At 44.1% G+C, this 7775-nt stretch overlaps 1 long non-coding RNA gene across 1 annotated transcript in view; it reads left to right on the forward strand.

The window, feature by feature from the left end:
* Positions 1 to 6950, forward strand: part of LOC141275786 (uncharacterized) — an 89722-nt gene extending 82772 nt beyond the window's left edge. The window contains exon 4 of the long non-coding RNA XR_012324077.1: positions 6847 to 6950. This is a non-coding gene — a long non-coding RNA (uncharacterized lncRNA). The remainder of the gene's footprint in view (positions 1 to 6846) is intronic.
* Positions 6951 to 7775: the final 825 nt, after the last annotated feature.

The raw sequence follows: 7775 nt of genomic DNA on the forward strand, positions 1-7775 counted from the left end.
GGGAGGGAGGGAGGAAACCAGAGGACCTCCCCTGTTCTCTCCATACTATACGAGGCCCCACTTCTCACTCCTCAGACCAGAAAGGGAGAGCTTCTCTTGGCACTCTTGCTCTCTGTGCCACGTCCAGAGCTCTGCGATTTGAGTTGCTTTTAGTCCAGGCTGGGAGATGAGGAAGGAAACAGACAAACAACCCCGGAAATTCACCACCAGATCATTCATAATTCAAGATCTCTTTACTCAATCTTCCTGTTCCCATTCACTTTTCAGAGTCTTCAGATAATTTCTCCATGCATTTTGTCCAGGTTTTTATTTCCATTCAGTCTAGGCTTGCCAGATAAAGTACAAGACATCCAGTATAAGTTTTTAGTGTAAGTTTATCTCAAATATTGTGTGGGACACACACTAAAAAAATTAACCGTTTATCTGAAAATCAAATATAAATGGATGGTCTGTACTTTTATTTGCTCAATCTGGCAATCCTAATTCACTGGGAGACGGGGTAGGGTGTCCTTACTCCATCTTTCCCAGAGAGGAACTTCGTCTTACGATGTTTAACAGCTGCCTACTGTTCCCTTGTACGGAGAGACATAATGTATTTAGCCACTCCACTATCGATGGCTATTTACGCAGTTTCGCGTTTTCTTCTCTTTCAAATAATGTCACAGCGACATTCATTTATGTTTACCTTTGTGTACTTTGAGGCTGTTTCTTTATGCCAGATAGCGAAGTGCCACTGCCCATCTCAAAGGGTTGTTGTGAGACTCGAATGATACAATGAGTGTGACTATGCTTAGAAGGCTGTTGAAGACTGTAGAAATAACTTCTCAGCGCTTGCCTTGTACTGAATTGCAATGGACTTACGAGCATACCTGCTTAGCTTTCCTACCCGATTAAAAAAATTCCATGTGCAGATGGATTTGTCTTTCACAGCTTTGTAATCACCTCCGCCAAGTTCTGTCACAGTACTTTGCCGTTAAATGACTTTAAATGAATGCTAGCTGAATAAGAGAATGAAAATTTGCCCATTTCTTCTAATATTCTCTCCCTCCTTGTTTGTTTGTTTATGTATTTATTTATTTGGCCACGCGGCACGTGGGATCTTAGTTTCCCCTACCGGGGTTCGAACCTGCTCCCCCTGCATTGGAAGTGTGGTATCTTAACCACTGGACAGCCAGGGAAGTCCCTCCCTCCTCTTTTAGATGTAGATCATTAATTATGTTTATCTTAGTTCTCTTTTCTCAATTCACCTATTTTTAAAAACTAATTTCCGAAAATCATTGATCTTCAAGTTCTCACATGTGTTTTTGCCAAGTTTCCTGGTGATTCAGATGATTAGCCAGACCCACGAACTCCTGACCTAATAATGCACTGTCCCAGTAATGCAGGCATTGGCATTTTTTCTACCCTATCAGAGACTGAGGGTCAGCTGACCTTGCCTCAAACCAGGTGGGGAACTCACTCCTCCAGGATTCCCATGGTTGCAAATGACAGAAAATTCAACTTAAATTAGTTTAAGCGTAAAGGTGGGTACACACGGCTGAGAAACCCAGAGGTAGCACTAGCTTGATCTGATGGCTCAGATGATGTCACCAAGGTGATCACATGGGTCCGCCTTCCTAGGTAAAAAGCTTCACGCCTAGGGGGCCCCTCCCACTCTGGATTTTCCTTCCAGATGGCAAAATGGCTGTCGCAGTTCTAGATCTTCAAACTATACATTCTAGAGAAAAACATCTCTTTAAGTGACTCTTGAAGAAGAGAGAGGAATTTTCTTCCCAGAAGTTCCTGCAAGCATTGTCTCTGATTCCTAGTCCAATTAGTCTGACCAGAGGAATGGGTTACACTGATTGGCTTAATCTGACTGGCTTAAGTCACACCAGCCCTTGGTTTGGGAGGGTCTCATTCTTCCAAACTCTGCATAAGAATGAGAAATAGCTTTTTCAGAGGAAATTCAGAACACTTTTAGGCAATGGAAAGGACGCTGGGTAGCCAAGCAATGCCAAATGTTTTCTATAGGATCCTTCTACGTTTCAATTTCATTTCACGTATCTACTGAAAGCTCCTTATTTTTTCTCATCTCAATAAGTTTATTTCTCTGCATCAATACCAAATCCGTTTGATAGAAGCCTGCTCAGTGGTAGTTCTATTTAATGAAAATGTTTTTCCAAGAGTCAAGTAATTTCCTTTCGACGCAGGTGAATTGTAATTACTCATTTAAAAAAAGAAGCAAGTCTCCTCAACCATCACCATTGAAGATTTTACCATTATCCACCTTTGCATTAAATACAAAGTGAAAATACCAACTTCCTTATCCACAGGCAGATTTAACATATGGTTGCAGGTGGTTTCTCACTTTTAAATTGAACTTAATTATAATGATTTGCCTGGGCAACAATTATCCTAAACTGAATAGGAGAGGATAACGCGCTTTTCATTAAAATGCAGACTCAATTGGGCAACTGAAAGCAGCTACCATGGCTGGGGGCAACAAATTAAAAAAAAAATGGACTTAAGAAAGGCCAACAGCCAGGAAGAAATGAGTATGTTCTCTCATTCCTTGGTTCTGTTACCAATGCCTTTAAAAAATAATTAAGAACAAAAAAATAAACAAGCAGTAGCAGCATCAGAGATTTGCAAACCAGGGAGAGCATAACCTATTCCACTTTCTAAGTAGTTCCCCTGCCTGAAGCAAAAAGAGCATGAGCTACTGATAGGAAAATTGATACAAATGAAAGGGATGGGGGTTTAAAGCTAATAATCTCTGTTTTTTCCTCTTCACCCCATTTTTTGTTGTTCACTATATCATCTACAGTGACAGCCCACTGTAGATGGGCTGTCACTCCCCCTGTTGATAAACAGAAAATGTCTTGATCTAGCAAAGAACAGGCCAATATGGATAACTCAGCTCCCCCAGGAGTGTGTTCATAGAACCATACCGGACAGCGGTCCTTGCTTCCAATGGGATGTCGGCTAAATGCTTCCAGGTAATTGTTCTCTGGTTATCGCACAACCATAAAGTCTTTGCAAGTCTCCTCCCCCCAAATTAATCCCCTCACATAACATCCAGTGGAAAAATAGTACAGAAAGTTTACTTGAATTTAGCAGGATAACATTTCATGACTTAGAAGCCAATCTGAGATAGAAATACAAGATTCTTTGGTCTTGGTCTTTGATTTTAATTTTTAATTTTAGACCTATATAATTTTTGCAATCATATTCATACCAGTGGGCAGCCAAAGCTTTAAAAATGTGCTAATGTTTTAGGTCCGTCTAAGAATGTTACATTGCAGGGGGGAGCTTAAGTGTACTCACAGTCAAGTGTTTAAGGCGTTGGCACTGAATAATTTTAATAAAAGAACACAAGGACTTCTGTTTTATGAAGAGAGGCTGTAGAGGACATCTGTTGATTTGAGGCCTCCTTTCCCCCTTCTTTTGGAAAAAAATTCCTCAGATTTCTGTTGGAGACTCACCCTTTGTCTCACAGCCCCTGTGGAAGGTGGGCATGTGATTCAGCTTGGCCAAAGAATACACTCAGACCCCTCGACCACAGGGATGTGATCAAGGATAAGCACCTGAAACAAGTCAGGCCAACCAGAGTGGAGCCCAGAGCATTTATCCTTCAAGCTCCCCTCCAACTCCAGGGAGTATAGGGCAGGAAGTTGCTGACAATTTTTCCTGCCACCAAGTGGACACCGTCAATGAAAGCAACATGAAGGAGAGAGGAAGCCAGTATGGAGAGAGAACAGGCTCTGGTGACAGAGTTTGAGTCCTTGGGTTAGCCTGTGCTGGAAGCCAGCTCTAGGCCTGTTCCAATAGCTAGCAAGGGCCCTTTTTACCCAAGCTAGTTTGAGTTGGATCTTCTGTCATTTGGAACCAAAACGCTCTTAAACTGATACTAATGTATTCTAGTCAAGTTATATGTATAAGACTTTTCCTTAACGGCAAGATTATTGTCCCATTAACTCTCACTATAAAGCTTTCTCTGAGAGGTATTTCCATAGGCTTGGAAATGAGCTCGGTAACACGGCATCACAGGAGCCTGTGGTCAGTCAGCAAGCGCGCTGTGTTTTGCAATCAATGGGGATTTTCTCCTTTTAGTCCTATGCTGGCAGTTTGGTTTGGTTTTCATCTTTCTTTAGTCTGAAGACTTGCAATGGTTAACAGTGAGCTCCATCTGTACATATTGCCATGTACATGTACACCTAGTATGTTAGCACTCAGGGCATCACATGATGTAGGACAAATTTGTTCCTCACTTCGTTGATCCTGTAAGCTCAGCCTTTGGTATAGTTTATGTGAATGAAGGTTGTTTTCATACACACATTTAGTGAGTCTGAACCTGGGCCCTTTTTAGCTCGAGGGCAGGAGAAGGAAGGAGACACTGAGTGTCGTAGAGTTGTGGAAGTGACTGTCGGAGCCATTCTGCTTCCTTGGGTGATGGTAAGAGTAGTGGTTCAAAGCTGGACCTGAGCGTGTGCTTCTAAGTGCTCTGATCTGGGAAGAAGGATGAGAGTACCTCTGCTGTGAGGCCTGGACTCAGCAAGGGAGAGGGTTCCCACCAGTGCGGATACACGGGGGTGGGATGGGAGGGGCTCCAGGTGTGTTGGGAAGGTGTAACCACTGTTTCCTTTCTGGATCACTGGGGCAGCAACCGTGGGCTCTGTCATTAGTCATTAGTGATGGATGTCATTAGTGATGGATGTGTAGGTCAGTGGAGGTAGTGGGACGTGATTCCTTGTCTCATCGAAGGACAGAAAGCAGAAGGGTGTGTTATCTACAATAGCGCAATGATTTGGCTCTAGAGCTAAGAGGACTGGGTTCAAATTCTTTCTTTTTATTAAGAGAATTTTTTAAAAATATATATATTTATTTATTTGGCTGCACCAGGTCTTAGTTGTGGCTCATGGGATCTTCACTGCTGCGTGCGGGATCTAGTTCCTTGACCAGGGATCGAACCTGAGCCCCCTGCATTGGGAGCGCAGGATCTTAACCGCTGGACCACCAGCGAAGTCTCTGGGTTCAAATTCTAAGTCAGTTTTTGCAAGCTGTATGGCTTCTATATGATGGAAACAATAACAGTACCTACCTCACAGGTGGTTGTGATAATTAAAGGAGATAATTCTCATGAGAGCAATTAGCACAGTACCTGGCCACAAGATAAGTCTTCAGTAAATGTTAGCTTAAACAGGTGAACAGAATACGCTATGTGAGATTTTTCTAAAGTAAAAAAATCTTTCTGTACTCAACTTCCATTTGCCCACGAACCTCCCAGCAGCTACTTACCATCTCCAAGTTTCCCTGTCACACGGTTGAAAAATGGCTCTAGATCACATTGCATTTCAAATCATCCAAGAACTCTGCAGCAGGCTCAGGATCTGAAATTAACTTTGCCTTTGCCTTTATATTGTTCATGCTAGTTGCTCTTCAAGTATAATTATAATCAGAAAGCTAGCACTAAAAATAGTACCAATTCTCATTTCTCCTCAGTGTTATCTGCTGCCATAGTGTTTCCCAAGCATGTTTACTTACTTGATTCACGACAGTGAATCTCTTCTCTTATTAGCCTGGCAGCCATAGTTGGATTCCACAGCAGCACTCCGGGCAGCTGGTAAAATCTTTATTACCGGTGAAGCACTGGAGGCCCGAGTCGCTGTTCCCCCCCACCCCGAGAAGCTCAGTGGAAGCGTGTATCATGGTGAGAGTCTCCTGAACAATGTTGCTGTGGAAAAAAAGAGAGGCCCAGAGTAGGGCCTTCCCTCTGACGATTTCAGAACTCTCTTCCCTCTAAGTAGAATGACAGCGTAGCCCTCAGATTTCTCCTTGTTCTCTCTTTGCGGCTCATGTGTGCGGTGTGTGCTTTGTGTGAATTTAGGGCCAGGCAGAGGCCGGATTGACAGCTCCCGGCACATGTCGCCCCCTCTCTGGTGTCTCTCCCTCACAGCTTGGCAGTAAAAGAGAGGAGTCGCTCGAGAACTCTGTCTAAAGTGTTTTTGATTATTCCATGCCAAGATGTTGACCAGTCAGGTAAATCAAAACACTGTAACACCGGAAGCATTTTACCCTGGAGTTTTGACCCCTAAAATGTCTCTTTGTCCATCACAAACCTGAAGAGTTAGATTGAGATGATTTGGGGTCTCGATGGTGTTGTTAGGTGAGCACCAATTGATGTTAATTCGGTAATTATTCAGTTCTTTCCTCTTCCTCTCTAACAAACACCCCTTCTCCATTTAAAAAAAAAAAAAAATCATTCATCCAGCTGCGAGAAGAAGCAACAGGCAGCCTGAGGCCATGGCTCTGTAATCTGTGAGCTCCAAATGTTGGCTGTGAAGCTGGGAAGTTTGCAGCCGAAGCTGCCAGTGAAGCAGCATGAGAGGGTGGGGGGCAGTGGGGAGGGGGAGGGAAGTGTGTGAATGTGGGAGGGAAGGGATAGAAAGGGAACAAAGTCAGAACAGGAATGGAAGCAAAAAAAGCAAAGCCAACCAAACCAAACCAAGCCATTTCATATTCCAGTTCTACAGTCTTGGGAAGGAACAGTGTGCTGAGACTGGCCGGGCACTAGAGCAAGCGTGAGAGGCACAGAGGTTCTAGCCCTGGTGCTGCCCATCACCAGCGGTGGGATCTCCGGCCAGGCTCTGGGCTGTTGTTACCACGTGCGTACAATGGAGGACACTTACTGCTGCCTGAGACATCTCCTAGGATTGATGAGAGGCTGAAATTATATGGAAATTTATGAACCCCCCCCCTTTAAAACCAGAAAAGGTTAATATCAAATGTAGCATGTTATCAGTTCTTTTCCAGAGAATGTGCATCCAACGTGCCACAAGTTCCTCTGTTTCTTCCCTTTCTCAGAAAATATAATGCTTACTTGAAGGCATCTGAGGCTTTACTCGGAATCTTCCATTGTCAAGTCACTGGCTCGCATTTTATCCTTAGCAAAGAAGTGAAGGCATGGACCCTGTTCTGCCACTAATTCACAAAGGTAAGAATGGCATGGAGCAATTGGTCACACGTAGCCTGCAGCCAGGCTTTCGCACTGGAGATTACTGTCCAGTTGGCAGCCTCTCTCTGGCTAACCTCCAGGCATGACATGGAGGGTGGTCGTCACGTCCTGCCACGTGCTGGGTGGGGAGGGGCTCAGTGTGGAAGAACATGGCTGGTGGGCTGAGGAGCTCTGTGGTCCCTCCGTGTGGCTTAGATTAGACCTGTAATGAAAACCATTTCCTGTGGCTTGAGGAGAGGGTGGGAACCCTCCGCATCCACACCGCTCAGACTTAGCAAACTACGCTGCTGCCAAGTGTTCGGGAAGTCCCCCATTTCTGCCCTGGAGCTTGCTTGGTATAAGCCTCTGGGGCTTACGTTCCACACAAATCTTATTCAAATTAAGGATCAGGTCAGGGATTTTTGTAATACTCCCTTGTCTGACTGCTCAGGCAAGATTTGGGGAACCCCTATAACTCCCCTATAACTTTCTGTTCCTTATGGCATGCTGGGACAGGGAGATAGAGCATCTCCAACGTGATCTTTTTCTACCAGTCATGGCAAGAGAATGCTATGTGCATTGTAATCATTCGTCCTTAGTGACAGTCTTCCCTCATTGTTTTAATGTCCAAGCTCTTCATTTCTCACACAGTATTAATTTATCGTGTGCCTGTTAAATGTATAGCACCACAGAACCAACAGGTGTTTGTTAAGTATCTTGAGGACCGTGTGCTCCCAAGGGGTTTTCATTGCTGGGCCTGAGACATATGAGATAGTTCTCTAGTAATGTGGTATGGGAC

Source organism: Tursiops truncatus, chromosome 11, assembly GCF_011762595.2.
Source record: "Tursiops truncatus isolate mTurTru1 chromosome 11, mTurTru1.mat.Y, whole genome shotgun sequence".
NCBI lineage: Eukaryota > Metazoa > Chordata > Mammalia > Artiodactyla > Delphinidae > Tursiops > Tursiops truncatus.